A 16,387-nucleotide genomic window follows, 5' to 3' on the forward strand; every position below is an offset into this window, starting at 1 on the left:
TATAATTAATGCTGAAGTTCTCCAAGCTAGGCATATACTACTATTTTGATGAGAGTTATTCTGCTTGTAATACTTACGCTGAAGTTGTTTGCTTCTCTGCAGAAAGTTCATGGAAGAACTTTTTAGAAATGTCGAGTATGATTTTTCAAATGTGACAGTCACAATCGTTATACTTCTTTTTAAACCTCCAGTGGTACTGCAGAAGAGGAACAGAACTGTGGAAATGGCACAATGACCATTGAGTGCATTGAGTTTAGGCCCACTGACTCCTGGTCGCTTTGGCTAACAGGGCAGAAGCAATGCAACCACCTTACTCACAATAAAATGGCTGCAGATGATGGAACATTGTATTGTGAAAAGCAGCAAATACAAAAATAATTCTTGAAATAACTCAGCAGAAGGTATGACTTTTCTCTGTACGTTCTCTTCTATGGCCAGTTTTGCTTTCCTGAACACAGTATGGTATACTGTTAATGTTGTTGCTAATTGCCAGTCTGAGCAGGACCTCTTGTTGCAAAATGGGACAAAAGAAATAAAAACAAAGGCAAAGAATGTTTTCTTTAAAGATCATGTAATCAGTTGTAGCACAGGATCTCATCTGAGTCCTTCAGGAGGCTGTCATAAAGGTGGTAGCATTTCTGGAAATGCTAGAATCCCTTTTATGTTTACTTTTCCCTCTTTTTCTTTTTGACTGCTATTCTTTCAAATACATTTTCTGTTAGTTGACATTTCTCCTCTGCATGATTTCAGTTCTTGGTAGTTTACTGTGTGATCTCATAGCTACAGCTGAATAAGCTTTAAAAATGTTACCTTGCCTTTAACTTCTGATTATATCTTTCAAAAGTTCCATTAAGTTCCAATTTAGAAGAAGAAAAACATACGGGGGAGGAGGAATAAGCAAAAGTCTGTATAAAAACACTGCTGGAAGTTCCAGAAGGCAGCCGAGCAAGCTCCTAATTTGAATTGCTAGCATGTAATGTACGTTTTCTGCAGAAAACATAAATAATCAGTTATTGTGCATAGGATTCTGTGAGTTGTAGAAAAGATGGTATTCTACCGTGCATTGCAAGCTGTGGAGCATGCAAAGTCCTCCTGGACTGGGAGATGGAGGAACTATGCTTGGTGGCTCTGAACCTGCTGAGGAGGAGGCAGTGTAACCTGTTAGACTGTCAGTTACTTCTCCTGGATAACAGCTGGCTCCCAAGTCCTTACCTTCAATGCCAGTAGGTATTAATTATATTTAATAGGACCAATAATGCTGCTTTTTCTCCCTAAAATGTTGATAAATGCATTGCCTTAAAACATTGTCCATGAAGCATTCTGCCGTTGTTGTTTGCAGTGCTAGTGAATATTAAGCAGAACACCAATGATTGAATTCAGGCAGGCTGAATTAAAAACAACAATGTTTTGAAGAGTTATTTTTGACCTGTGTAATTGCACTGATTGAATTTGCCACATGGCCCCAAAACAGTTGTACCTTTAGGAATAGGAGTCAGTGACCAAAGTGACAGGGTGACTTGGGAAGCAGGAGAGTTTCTTAAGCTGGATTAATATACTGTGAAACTTTACAGCCTCATTGCTTGTAAAAGTAGCTCCTGTTCATCTGCTTCGTCATACTGATGCTGGTAGTGGAAATTACTGTTTCCAGGATTGGACTTTGGGTTGCGTATTTTTGGTTTTTTTAATGTCAAGTGCTACTGCTCTTACAGACCCTCATCAGGAAAAGTCCTGACAGTCGGTTCTAATAAAACATTTCTGGTTTAACTTGACACATTTGATGTCAGGAAGATTAAGTATGAAATGGCCTGAGAATTAAGAGAGGTTTTCCTGCTTCTCACTGTTTTTTCCCTCTGAGGCCGTGGTGGGAAGCTACCTATTTTCATTCACATCTCTTGATCACAAGGGAAATTACCAATGGCAGAGGTAGTTCAGAGATTTTGAAAATGTGAGTGACAAATCTAGCTAAGACAAGAGTTTATCATTTTTTGTCTTACTCTTAATACTATTCTGTGCTTCAAAAATAGTAAGTTATGGTACTGTTAATGCTCAGTGCCTCACAGAAGCAGGCTTTGCCTTGCGTCTTCACAAATTTTTACAGAGGCACAAAACACACCTAAGCCTTCAGTGCAGCTCTTGACAAAAGAGCAACCATGTATCTCTGTTTTCAATGTATTTTAAAATTATATAACAAAACCATGGAGAAGACAAAAGCACAAATCTTTATGGTAAAGGATAAGACATGGAAATGGGAACTGGGAGACAGAAATAGTTTCTGACTGTGCCATGGATCTCTTGTGTAATCCTGGGCAAATCACCTGGCTCTCTACATAGAGCAGAGATTTAAATTTATGGGTAAATAGTTTTCTAAATCTAGTAAACAATCCCTTTATGCCTCTGTTTGCGTTACTCTGAAGTGGAAATACCGGTATTCGTTTTGCTGATCAGATAGTTGGAATACTGTTGTGATAGGCTGTATGGAAGTCTCTACATGCACTCCTAAAAATGAAGAGTACTCCTGGAAATGCAGAAGAATTGCAAAATCAGTGTGGCTATCCACCTTAAGTTTTATGCCAACTCCTTTCTTCCCTTTCTTCCCCCTCCCCCCCCCCTGCCTGCTTTCAGGGGCTCACTGCTGCAATGAATGGAGCTTTCTAGGGAATGCAGCTGTTCAGTCCTGGAATTAATATGTAAATGTTCTTCTCTTATTGAAGCAGGGGAGGAAGATGGAACATAGCTGTATTTTTCTCTAATCAACATACTCTCTTTTTCATCTGGAACTACAACAAAGCTGACTGTCAACCACACAAATAATAGAATATTTATTTTTGTAGAAATAAACACATCCAGAAGCATACTTTTCTTGAAAGCTTTTACTGACCAACCCAAACAATATTTTAGTTCAATGAAAATATATATATTTAGAACTATTCACACACAAATCTATCATGCTTTTTCAGTAAAACAAATAGAACGAACTGAGTACGTTGACAGAATGCTAACTTCAGCTGCAGAAGTATAGTACAGAACTGCAAATTTAACCACCACTGGCTTTTTGCAAAATGCAAATTCATATATCGGGACCATTCCTATTGTAAAAGTCTAGTTTTGCCTTCAGATTCACTGGTAGGGGTCTTCCAGAATCGGCTCAAGTCTGATTTGTTTGCCTGATTCTCCAGAGGACAAAGTGAGTAAAAATGCTACCCAATAGGAATAATGAGATTTTTTACAGTTTGCTCAGCACAAATGTATTTCGACAAACAAAGTGTGAGATGGTAGAAAATCAGACCTGCTGTCTTTAATTCGCCCATATAAATAGAAAACAATTCAGGGCTCTAGATATCAAAGGTCACTAAATGAGCTACGCAGAGAGCATCAGTGATTCCCTACAGAGTTTTAGTAGAGCAGAGGAAATGGTACAAGTTGTTGTTCTGAAGATTGCTTTTGATATGGAATAATATGCACTTAGATTGAAAAATATATATTCTGAAACTAGTGTGTGACAGGCTTTGTATGCCTTTTTACTGATACTTATTTTAGTTTCTTCCCTTTTAGCCTAGCAGACACATCTTTACATTCATCTGTGATTTCTTTGGACACTTTGAAGCACCAGTAAAATACAACTTGAGCAAAGAACACAGGACAGGGTTAAAGCTAAAAGCAATATCCTAAAGTCAAAACCAAGAACTTGAAGTCAATTAAACAAGCTATTGGAAAACAATGTTAAGGATTGAGGCTGGAATTGCAGGGTGGGCTGACCTAAGTCAACTTAATCGATAGCTTGGCCGCTGAGTTGAGAATAAACAGAACTACTTGTATGTGAAGAAGAAAAATGTGACAATGGAACTTCAACTTTTAACATATGTCTAAGCTATGTAACCTTTGCATTGAAATAGTATGTTAACAGTGCAAACTGGCCAAGTCCTAAATGGCTGAACACATCAGCGAATGTGATCTATAAGCTGTATTTTGAACTTTTTGTAAAATTGAAGGACAAAAGTACTCCTATAATAGTCAAGACAGCCTTCAATTGAAGGAATAAACACACCCAATATATCAATCAGCATGCTGTATATGGCATGAGTCAAATTACATGAGATGTAGCAGACAAATTTTATTAGACTTAAAATTCCTGTCTGATTATGTCCTTCTAGAGGTCTTTTACTAAAAACTTTAGATAGTGGTAACACATTAAGTGATTCCTTCTTTCTCCTTGTAGAAGTGTTGTACAAAGAAATGTGTGAGGGAAAATGAAGACAGATGAAACAAAAAAAATTGAAGATTCTTGTAAGGTAGTAGGATACTAAGATAAAATTCAAAGGAACTTCTTGAACTGCATTCCCTGTATCATCAAGATCATAATATTCCCACTTCAGTTTTTCTCCCTAATTTTAATAAAGTCAAGGAAGTTTTGATTCATTTTTGTGAAGTATAAGTCACCCTTACAAGATGTGGCACTTGTGGCTATTGCTGTCAGGTTTATGGGATATTCAGTTACCTTTAGGTTGTTGTTAAATATGTGCTGAGAAGTTAATCTACAGTTTGATGGCAGATTAATTATATTCCTCTGTAAATCCATGGGATTCTGGCCTATTTACACTTCCTGCAAAGTACTGTCTGCAGTTTGATACTGATCACTGGAATGGAGTAAAAACACAAAAAGTGGATGATATCGTTATCTCTCATAGTGCAGAGGGCTCTTTTTAAAAAAAAACAAAACAAAACAACCCCAAACCCTAGCTGTTTAACTTGTGTGACTGGCTCAAAGTAGACTTTTCTTGACAAGCAGACCCAACCATGAGTGTGAAATCTGTCCACACATTCAGTGGTTAGAGTTCTTTTTCTAGGCGCAAAATCAAACCACTTTACAAAACCTGTTATCTGCAAAACCTTTAGCCAATCAAGATCTTTCTCCAAAGAGTTCCCACCAGGTAGTCTCAGATGCAATCTCTAATTTGTCTTCTAAAATTATAAAACTGCTCCTTTTTAAATTGGATGGCTTTTATATATTTAATCAGACTGGATGTCTCTAACTTACATGAAAATTGGTGACAGTGAGGGTGATGATAAGGCTTCACCAGTTAAATCTTTCATGATACAAGCATGCCACTTGTAATACTATTTAATGTTTTAGATGAAGGGCAGTGAAATCCTTGGGAGAAATCTCTCTCCGGGTCTCATCTCACTCCCCTGCCTGTTCGCAGTCAGCCAGCTCTCTGTGCACATAGCAGCAGTAGTCAGCACTCAAACTGCATTCCCTCACATGTTAGCTCCCAGGGAGTTGAGCCCCCTGTGAATCCAAAACAAGGAACAGTGATCATCTTATTTTTGTGGGAAGAAAGGGGATGTGCATGAAGTCCTGGGGGAGAAAGAGGAGCACTAGCAGACAGGAGGACAAGAGGTGTCCAGCCCTTTCCCCTTCTCTGCCCTTGCTGGAGTGAAGATCTTGTGCATGTTATGCAGGATAGGGCTGTGCCAGGCCAGATTGTTTAGGGGGATACCAAGCCAGACTAGTGTTGGGAGTGCTGTGCTGCTGTCTAAAAGCATTGGCATTGCTGGGTACTGGTATGTTTAGAAACACAGAACTGCTGCGGAGTTTCTGGGTGCCTGTGTGTTTAATATTCTGTAAGCTTCTGCTTTTATGGTGGTTCAAGGTGTTTAGTCATCTTTTGAAGAAGGCAGCACTGGGATAAATCCTGCACTTCGCTTTACCTAATTTCTATTAACCTAAATGAAAATTACGTCTTTGAACATGATGGTGAAATGTGCTCAGAATGTGGATTTTTTTTCTATAGCACGCTGAGCATTCTTGCTCTACACTTTCCTTGTTTCCTCTCCTTCCAATCCATTGCTTTTAAAATATTTTACTATTATATGTGAAGTGCAAACCAGCTAGTATTAGAATTGTAGTTGAACTTTGAAACTATACAATTTTAGTTGGCATGACGTTTAACCAACATATCCTGTATTCAATTCATGGTTGAAGTCTTTCAGAAGGGCAGAAACACTGGATATGGTGTGTTTGAGACAGATTGTCTTTCCTGGAGACAGGAATCATCTTCCATACTGGTTACTTCTACAACTTCAAATCCTTCACATGTCAGTGATGGGTTGTTAGTACCCACTTGGAATATCTGGAACAGATGGTAGTAAATAAGTGCCAAATTAATTTTTCACCAAAACCTCGTATTGAATTTAGAATCTTCAGGAATCTCAACAGGGAATGCAATTTGTCTTTGAGAAGTTCTGCTTGCTTAACAAGCTGTCAGCCTCTTTGTTTTCTGGGTTCACTCTGAATAAATAGCAGAATATCAAAATACCATCAGATTCTCATCTTCACCACAGCTCCCTTACCTCTAGCTTTTGTGTTATCTTTGATGTGACCATAGAAATCCTATATTTATTCACAAATGAGGAGGTTCAGACAAGCATCTGAACTTATGGATTCCTGAAACTCTGAATAAATCTTCATCACTGAAAAGAACTGTCACAATCTTCTCATCAGGTAGCTGTAGTTCCTGCCACTGTGCATTTTTTTTTTCCTTACATCTTTCATTGTAATACCTCGCTGCCTCATACATTGAGGTGAATTTGTCTTGTCAACATCTGTGTCATACAGTGAGGGTTTCTCATCTGTATTTGATAGGTATAGAACTGGAGGGACAGTTTGTCTTGATGTTTTGCAGTCCAAAGTTTTCAAGAGCAAAACTATGTACTTGTAACTCAAAGCCAGAAATTTGATTATTAGAAGTCTATAAAGCATATCACTGTGGGCTCCAGAAGTGACAACCTAATATTGATGGACTTCTTCATCTGAATTTTGCTTAGTACTATTTTCTGGATGAATCCAAGTTTGTCATGTCCACTGGGAAAGGGAGGAGCATTTGTTGGTCCCTGATAGAAACATGATACCATGATGTTTTTCAGCTGTGCAAGGTGTTTCATGGTGGGTATGAACTCACAGTACCAGCTGCTCATTGTACTGAACATCCTTTCCCAAGTCCTGTTTGCAGAATCTGTCTTTTGTTGTTTGTCCTGCTGACTGCTAATAGTGGTTTGTACAGGTTTTATGCAGAAATGTTCTGGGACAGCTTTTTGTATACACATATACATATGTGTGTGTGTAAATATCAATATCTGTAAATCTACACATATATATATGCTTGCATATGTTGATTAATGATGGCCGAATGATACATTGCTCGGGATTTGTTCCTTTGCCTATTTTATTCTTAGAGAAGTGAGATCCCTGTGAAATGAGCTTGTCCTGAGAAACTTCTCTGTGAATAGAAGTCAAATAACTTGTCAGGATGTACGTACAGAAAGCAGCACCTACTTACTGTAACATTTATATATGCTGAACAACAAAAAGAACCTTTGAGTTCTCTGCAAAACTTGTATTTAAAAGATAAATATTCAGCCCTGTTCTCTACAGTACAAGAACTATATAGACAAAACAATAATTAGTCTGTCGGGAAACTATTCTGGCTCAGTTACAGTTGTTATGCAAGTGTAACTGTGTAGTAAGTCAGTGGAATGCAGCAGAAGCAATTACATTGGAAATGGTGCTGTGCAGAAAGAAGTTAATGTTGATATGAATGCTAAATTAGGTCCAAACAAAGAATGTTCAAACTTGTCTTCAAGAACCTCTTGAGCTCTGATCCTCTGGGAAATGAAATGATCTTTCATGGCAGAAACTCAGACATAGCAGCACTCAGAATGCCAGCAGAAAGCAGTGGAAATTGCACTGATGAGGTGCTGTCACTCCTCTGCTCTAGACCCACAGAGACTCTGTAAAGAAAACTAGGCATAGAGCTTCTTGGGCAGTCTTGCTGCTGAATCTGCTCTATCCTTCCCCCCTCTGGAGTTCCCACCTATAATAAACCAGGTGGGACGGCTTTCAATTCTGTAAGCATAGCCAACCAAGTCAGCTTGTGGTTAAATTATTTATGCCAAGAACTGCATGTGAGGTTGCATGAGCAATGTGTTCTCTTCAATAAAACCTGGACTTGGGGATGGGAGAGGGAAAGAACCTTGACTAGTTGAATGGGATTTTTTTTTTTTGAGCGTGATCTGTTATAAATTGAGTCTGAGTGGGGGTAAAGGGGGAGGGGAAGTGAAAAATAAAGCAGATTTAAAAGGGTGTTGGAAAGCCTGTTTTACATATTGTTTGCCAAACCCAGGGCTGCTGGGAGGATGAAGCGGCATTGACTGAAATGCTTACATTGTCCACATAGAAGGAATTTTAAGGATTTTGTAGAGACTTTGGAATTTACATATGAAATGATGCATTATTACTTCTGTCAAGAATTTTTTTTTTTTTAAATCAAAGGCTGGTTTTACTTTTTGCTGAGTGATATGTGGATTTATTTACTATGTCATCCCTTTCCTTGATACACTGTTAAGGAATTTACAGAACTGTGCTTAAACAAAATTTAATAAAAAAATAATATAAACCCCACATCAAAGATCTTGTTAATTGAGAGCTAAGGTTGTTTAATGTGTTTCCTATCAAAGTAGTCAATAATGAGTTAAAACAAACCACCAGAGCTGCTAGCCTGTTAATTTTATTTGAAATATTTTGTCACGCTGGGTAGGACTTGATGCTGTACCTGCACAGAGGAAGATTCCTTTTTATCCTAGACTACCCAGGTGATCAGAGCTGACACTGAAAAAGAGAGGACGAGAGCAGTTAATATGGACCTCTAGGAAGACTTGCTTCTCTTTCATCCTCAGTGTCAATGGCTAATATGATTGAGTTACTTATTCCTTTGACAAACTTATATTCATACTAATGAATATAAGATACGCCCTTAAATATCTCCATCTTGGTCACACTCACATGCATAACTTTAAAGACTTCAAGTAAATAATGCTGTTTTATTAACTGTCTTTTTCACTTCGAATGTCAATATAGCACTTTACCATTGCCAACGGGAAATGTGAGTTCAGAGTTAAGGTTGTATGTTTGTGGGACGTTTGGGTAGGAAGGAGTGCAACCTTCCTCTGTCTGGAGACAAAAACCACTCTAGTTCTCCTTTTTAGACCCCCGGTTGTTAGTTGCAGAAATCCCTCCAAGGGATATAGTAATGGCCCATTATTTTTTTGCAGCACTATAGCCAGCCACCTTGTAGAATCACTTCTTGGGGAAAGAAAGATTTTCTCAGTTTAAATCAACAGGTTCAGAAATCATGTAGAAACTCGTCTTCAACTGAAGTAGTTGTGTGGCTTAAGCATATTATGCACTTTCAGTGGAAACCTAGAAAACATAATTTTTCAGACAGTTTTTTCCTGTCCCTGTCAAAGATATGACTCAATTAAAGATGTTTCTTGAGAGCACACTGTACAGCTGTGGGCAAGTGGAATTAGAGGCTTTTGAGCAGTCTGAAATAAGTTATTTTAGTATAGATTCAGGGCGGACAGCATGCCTGCCTTTTGCTTCTCTAGCCATGCAAATCACAGCGTGAGAAATAGCTTCCATGCTTCTTTCATAATGTGACTTTGTTGCACCTGAAATTACATTGCAGAAATACTATTGTGAACTCTGGTTTCCCAGTGGAAAGCTTAGGTCAGGCAAAGTAGCCTGGAGGGATACATTTGCCTGATTATATTTGATGTATTCTATGTATCTTTCCTTGCTTCTAGCCTTCTACTACATTTATTTCACAAGCTTTAAGTCAGTAATCAACTTCAGCACCCACCTATTAGAGTGATTATTATTTTACAATATATAACGTCGTACATTTGGACCTCGCTGTTCCCTTTATGTAAACATAAGATGGGAAATGATTAAATTTGTACCTTGAGATAAACTGCACCATATGTATGTGGAAAGACAGCTTTAGACTTGTGTTGCTTTGACAAATTAATGCCTGTTACAAAAGAAAAAAATCCTGTCATTGAAGCCACAAAATGTACAATTATGAAACATCAGAGGCAGCCAATTCTTTCATTTTATTCTCTCTAATGAAAGGAACTGTATACTGGAAAAAATCCGTTTGGAAAAAAAGGCAAAACAACAGTTTGGAAAAAAAGAATCCCAAATAGTCTCTTGGGTATTTTAAAAAAGTTTGAAGGTATTTTCGATTGAAAATAAAATGAAAAAATCAGAATTGTCACAGACTAAAAACACATCAGTGAGCCAAAAATAGTCTCTCAAGAAAATCTTAAGACATTTGATGAAAATTATGTTTTGCTGATGTTTGCTGTTATTGTTGAAGCCCGGTTTCCAAAGTATTTGCTTTTTTACCTTTCTCTCGCCTTGCCTGCCTCGCAGTACCTCCATCCCGCATACTGTCTGCAGAGAGCCACCTTCATCACTGCTCTCAAGCCCTCCCAGTTCTCTGCTGGCTGGGTGTCAGCCATCCATGTCTGTAGATCAAAGGGAACGCAGATAATTGTAGAACTCACATGTAGTTGTTCCATTAGTGACAACAATTATTAGGCTGTCTCTTCTATGTCTAAGTTGTCAATTTCCATGGTACTTACAGGAACTTCTCTATGAGATCTCACCTGTTTTAAATCAGATATGGTGGAAACTTGCTAGTGGATTCAAAAGTTATTAAGCTGGAGTGATGGACTTACTGGAGTGTTGTGACCTACTCTGATTAGTCCCTTTTCCATAGAACATCATCTTAAGATTAAGCAAGCAAAATATCTTGTTATTTTCTAGTTTAGAAAAATATGACTATGAATACACTCCACATTTAAAACAGATACATTTCCATATTGTAAAATTTTAGTCTTGTTGAAATATTTCATAATCTAAAGCTCCTTGTTCAATGAAAAACTATAAACCAAAGATCTGGAGGGACAAATATTTTGCAGTAAAATGAGGTATTTGTCATGTGCTTCTCAAATTTAATTAAAATTTAACATTTCTCCATTTAACTATGGAGAAATAGCTTTTGTGGGGCTTTTTTGGTAAGATGAGCAAAATAATCTAATCAAGTTATACATTGAGCACTTTCTATTTTGCCAGCTTTTGAAAATTCACTCTCTATTTTGTGTTAAACTAAATTAAATTTTATTTAAAAGCTCATTGAATCAATAAGCAGATTTTAGCATAAAACAGTTCTCTTGCATTATCCACTGGCCCGTACTGTCCCTTTACTTATTTAAAGGGGGGAAGAAATATCAAATTAGAGAAGAAAAACTTGTGATCTGTTTCACTCATAAGTTGTCTTAACATGGTCTGAAAGAAAAATCTGCAACTTGATTAATGAGGTATGCATTTTAAGTGAGGTGATAGAAAGTAATGCACTGGGAACCAGCTTAAAGAATTCAAAACTTATCACACAGATGTTCAAAGATTATTAGAAGCCTGAAAATGCAAATAAGCATCAGCTAAATTTTTTTTAAGTGCCTAAGTCAGATGCCTAACTCTCACTAATTTCAGTGGGATTTAGCTGTCTAACCTGCCTAAGTGATTTTGAAAAATAACACAAGCTGCCTGTCTGCATCACTAGGTGCCTAAACACTTTTGGAAAATTTGTCCCTGAACGTTCTTAATAAAGAAAAATGACACATCAAAATGCAAGGGTATAGTCTGAAAGTAGGATCAGAACAATGTTTCAAAAAAATCTAACCTCATCGTACAAGGGCTCATGACAGATGACTCTGTTGTTTGCAAAGTTTGTTTTAAGCCACAGTACATGGAAGAATTTTCTGCAAATTCTATTCCAATGCCCCAGATGAATTTTATATCTGTCCTATTATGCTTATTAGGCAAGGTCTTAGCAAAGATAGTAGTCCACCAAATACAACCTGAGTACCATCCCGGGTATTCACACCATTAACACATGATATTCCTTTTGCTGTACGTTGCATCCAGTACTGAAGATGAAACACTTCAATGATCGTAGCAATATTCTTTAATGAAGTGCCTTATTGAAGAAAATATGTTGCATGTTAACTATCCATGTATTGCAAAATAGTGCCTATTGAAGTTTAATTAGTGTAAGTAGCATATCCAGTGGTTCATGTAATTAATTGCAGATTGCATATTAAAAAATCAATGTTTTTGTTGGTGGTATGTGCAAACCTACCATGAATATGTAAGCATCCAGTCGTCGCCTGGCTAGATACAGGAGCGCTAGCAAAGTGGAGTGCCGGTTAATATGTCGAACATCCATTCCTTTTCTAAGTTCTGTACAGGAAATGATATATAAACATGTACAAGTCAAGTGGGAATACAAATGAAATAAAATTCAGTTGCTGAAAGAAGTAAGTCGGGGGGGGGGGGGAACATATCTATGTCATTTCCTTGCCATACCCTTTTCCCAAAAATAGTGTCCAGCACAAAGAAAAGCATAAGGACTTGTAAAGATTATTTCTTTAGAAAATGTATTTTTCTTCACGGTAGATTCAGATTTTATTTTTTGCATGCTTTTGATTTACCATTTTAGGTAATTCAGTCATTTGTGTGTTTTTGCTTGTTTATTGTATAATATTTGAAAAAATGATATTTAATATTGTCTAGTGGGACCTTAGCTCAGAAATGCAAAAAGAGAGGCTAGTCAAGGATTTGGTTAGTTCAAATTTCTGCTTTGTCTCATAACTGCTATTGTGCAGGTTTGGGCAAGCTATACTGCCTTGCACTTCAATTTCCATCTGTAAAGTGGGGATAACACACTGCTTTGTCTCACAGGAATATGGTTGTGAATAAACACATTACAGTTTATATTGCAGTCAAATTCTTTACTTTGGAGATACTGTTAAGATAAGTATCTTATGGATTTGAGTGTAAAACACACTTTGCTCATAATTGAATGCCATTTTTTTATATATCCATATGCACAGCAAGATAGTTTCGGTGCAGCAGAAAGTAGGATAAGCTAAAAATTAATATCCACTTGGGTGTACAGCAGAGTTTCTGACAATTTCCTGCTGTTGATTTTGCATGATGCAATAATGTACTTTGGTGAGACCTTTATAATGCAGATGGTGCGGCTGTGTTCTGTGGAGATGGCACTGATTTACTGCTATGTTCTACAAAGTACGGGAAGTCTTTCATTGTTAGGGTGAATTGACAGCTCCGAACAGGAATAACAAGATTCTAGACTGTCCATCCTTCTAGCTGACTGAATTTCTTTGAAGCTGAAAACCACAGAGAGCCTGAGGTGTAAATAGTCCAAGCCCGTGTTTCTGTTGCATGGCTACTACCAACTCATCAATTTTTTGCTCCTGACAGGTGGCAATTCTTTGTCAGGTAGTTCTGAATGTCAAGGGGTTCAGTATGTAGGTCTGAAAACAGATGGTTCTTTAATCATGATCACAAGAATGTTTAAAGTATGATTTTACCCATTCATTTTGTTCTGTGAGTAGCCAGTTAAAAGCTGTAGATGCTATGTATGGTCTGTAGGTAACCAAGGCACATGAGAAGGCCCTTCACTGTCTGTAAAATGTCAGAAATGCAGCTCGACCTTGACATGCTTGTTGGCACTTTTAAAAAAAGGGTCAGGATAATAGAAAGAAACTAGTTTTTAATTTTGCCAAAAAACTATGAGAACTTTGAATTCTTCCCTTTTTTTCTTCTCCCCTTGCACATTGCCTTTTCCTTCATATTCATGTCAACACACCTGCGTGCATGGCTGACAGTATCCTCCTCCTGCCCCGGGCAGCCTCCCTTTGAGCAGGGACTGCTAGTCACATCAGACACTGCCTGAATGAGTAGCCGTTGTGTGAGGTGCACAAATGCGAGGAAGGACGAGACCACCAAACTAATTTTAACTTGTGACCTAAGCAAGGGTTTGAGCCCAAGTCTTTTGAGATGAAAGGCTATTGCCCTTATTTTTCATCTGAAAAGCCATTTGGACTGCATATAGACAGTTCCCCTTGGGAGATGGTGTCAGATTGATGTACTGCAGCATGAAATGGGAGTGTAAATGTATGTGATGTTCATGGACTAGTGAATAGAGCTAGTTTACTATGAAATGAATTACTAGCAAAATAAACGGGCTACCTCTAAGCTCTCCATCTACTGCTTTCTTACTTGACAATGATGTTAGCGCAGCTCCAAATGAGTGTTGATTCTGACGTGTTCTTAGCAACACTGACATATGAGGGAAAGTTTAAATGCTGAAAACTTATTCTTATTTTTATTATAAATACATTAGAAGAAAGTAGCTTAAAAGAATTAAAAGAATGGAAATTGCTTATTGCTTCATTGTCACAGTGCTAAGGATTCAGTTATTCAGGGGCCCCTTGTCTAATATGGATATGTTTGAAATTATCTAGCCTTTGTATTTAATAGCCAGGGAGACTTAATGAGTCTGTTCCAGCCTTCAGTGAGAGTGCAAACAAACAGCCTGTTATATTGCACTAAATATTTGTAAGACAAAGCAGACTTTGAGACTTTTTTTACTTCATGTTACTTCACAAATGTAAGTAAGAACTTTCAAAGGAACTGGAAAAGTTGAGTACCTACCATTTTCAAATATCTAGGCCACTCAGGAGTGATCAGCAGATGAACCGCACTACTTTGCTGTACAAAGACTACATTTGATGCTTTGTGGTGGAAGACTTGGCAATGCAGTTGAAAGAGATACTGTTCACCTGGCTTATGATCTGAAATGAGTGTACTATAGGTAGTTTGGAGGGCACTGGGGCACTAAAATAAGTAATAATTCTTAGAACCTCCCTAGATTTAGGGAATAATGAGAAATAAGATGATCCTGAAGATCCTTTTAAATTCTTCACATTATCTGAGAGCTAATAGTCAGCTTGGGAGGGAAAAAAAAGTGCCTTGTAAATTCATAATGTTTTAAGACCTCTTACTGTTTTGGAGTTATGGTAGCTCTTACTGTACTCAATATATAATGGTGGTGCCTAAGAATGAAGACAGTTAAGCATGATAAACTTAAAAGCAGTAGCTTTAAAATTAAATTGCTGGGGTCAAGTCAGTAGTCTGTCTATAAGTACAACTTTTTCAATACTTCAGACATTTTTCAGTTGTTCTGAGATAGGAGGGGAAATGCATTTTTAAAATAGCATTAGGTAGTGTTAGTAAATTTGGGATTATTTCCTGTTTCTCTTCCTTTATTGAAATGTAGGTGGTTTTGCCTACTGTAGATCTCAAATGAGTGGATTGTTGTGGGAGGGGTAACAGAAAGAACAGAACATGTTAAGGAGTCCAAACCCAATATTATGCCATTAAAGACTAGTGGCTTTTTATTTCTTATTGATGTTATGGGTAAATGTTTTGTTCACCACTGGGGATCTAAAGTGTTCTGCTCTCTAAGACACTGAAACTTCAAGTTCTGAGACTTAAAAGTCACACAGAAAACTAGACTGAAAGATGTCCGTTGCCTGAGGCAGTGAGAAAAGTCCAGAGAAGATGAGGAACTGGTTGCTTGGCAGGTTGAGTTTTTAAAATAATAATGAAAAGGTATGATCTTATCGAAGTGGGTTACAATAATTTTTCTCTTCTATGTAAAAGTAGATTGAGGTATGGAAAGGTGACATTCCTTGCCCATAAGTTCCTAACAGTTGTATGAAGGGTCAGAAATAGAAACTGGTTGTTATGAAGGTGTCTTGCTTACAGTGTTAGAATGTGATTACGTTTTCAGGAGGAAAAAGTTTTTAGAGATTTCAGAAGATCTTTGATATAAAATCTTGCCTTTCAAATATTCAAGTTTTTATTGATTTCTTAATAGTAAATCTTCATAGTATATATTTTTTTCTTCTGATTAGTTTAAAGAGCTTACATATTTCATAGAAGACAAAGAGAACCAGTAAGTTCTATGCTGAACAGTACCCTATCAACAGTGACTGGTGGGACTGGAAAGCGGAAATATCCTGCATTTTCCCATTCTGGCTTTCTAATCAGAAGCTATACTAGAGCAATGTACTTGACAGAGATGGCAAAGGGTGAAAATGATGGTGAAAATGAAAGGCTTATAAATCCTAGAATCATCCCACATGCTTTTCTTTTCATTCTTGCTTCACCTATTTTGTTTATACTTAACAATACTCTCCTTAAAATTACCTTGCTTCTGTTCCTTCACTCAGAACTCTGAATCATAACAAATAGCTGCTGAATAACAGTTATTAATTTCCATTATTTTATGCTTTTGGATTCTTATAACACCATTGCTCAACTTCAACATGTAGAAGAAAACATTTTGTGTTTCAAGTTGGTATGTGTTCTGTAGAACAGCTTGTACAGCTGTTCTTCTCTAGCAGAATTCTTCTGGAAAGGTGGTGATGCTGTCATACACTCCTTTATCTCTTTTTAGGCTGATTGCAGTGAATATAGCCATCAATGTGACCAAAATCCATGTCTGTTCGGGAGTGAATTTTTAATTCTGATGAATTGGAGGTCTGTTCTCTTCCAATTTTATTTTCTTATTTAATGTACTAGAAGAAAAGGCATATTATTTCAGGACCC

General features: G+C 37.3%; 1 long non-coding RNA gene across 1 annotated transcript in view; it reads left to right on the forward strand.

Moving 5' to 3' along the window:
* Positions 1–275: 275 nt before the first annotated feature.
* The window catches only part of LOC129208738 (uncharacterized), a 174,826-nt gene continuing 158,714 nt past the window's right edge, over positions 276–16,387 (forward strand). Inside the window, exon 1 of the long non-coding RNA XR_008577880.1 lies at positions 276–401. This is a non-coding gene — a long non-coding RNA (uncharacterized LOC129208738). The remainder of the gene's footprint in view (positions 402–16,387) is intronic.

The sequence above is a fragment of the Grus americana genome, chromosome 7 (assembly GCF_028858705.1).
Source record: "Grus americana isolate bGruAme1 chromosome 7, bGruAme1.mat, whole genome shotgun sequence".
NCBI lineage: Eukaryota > Metazoa > Chordata > Aves > Gruiformes > Gruidae > Grus > Grus americana.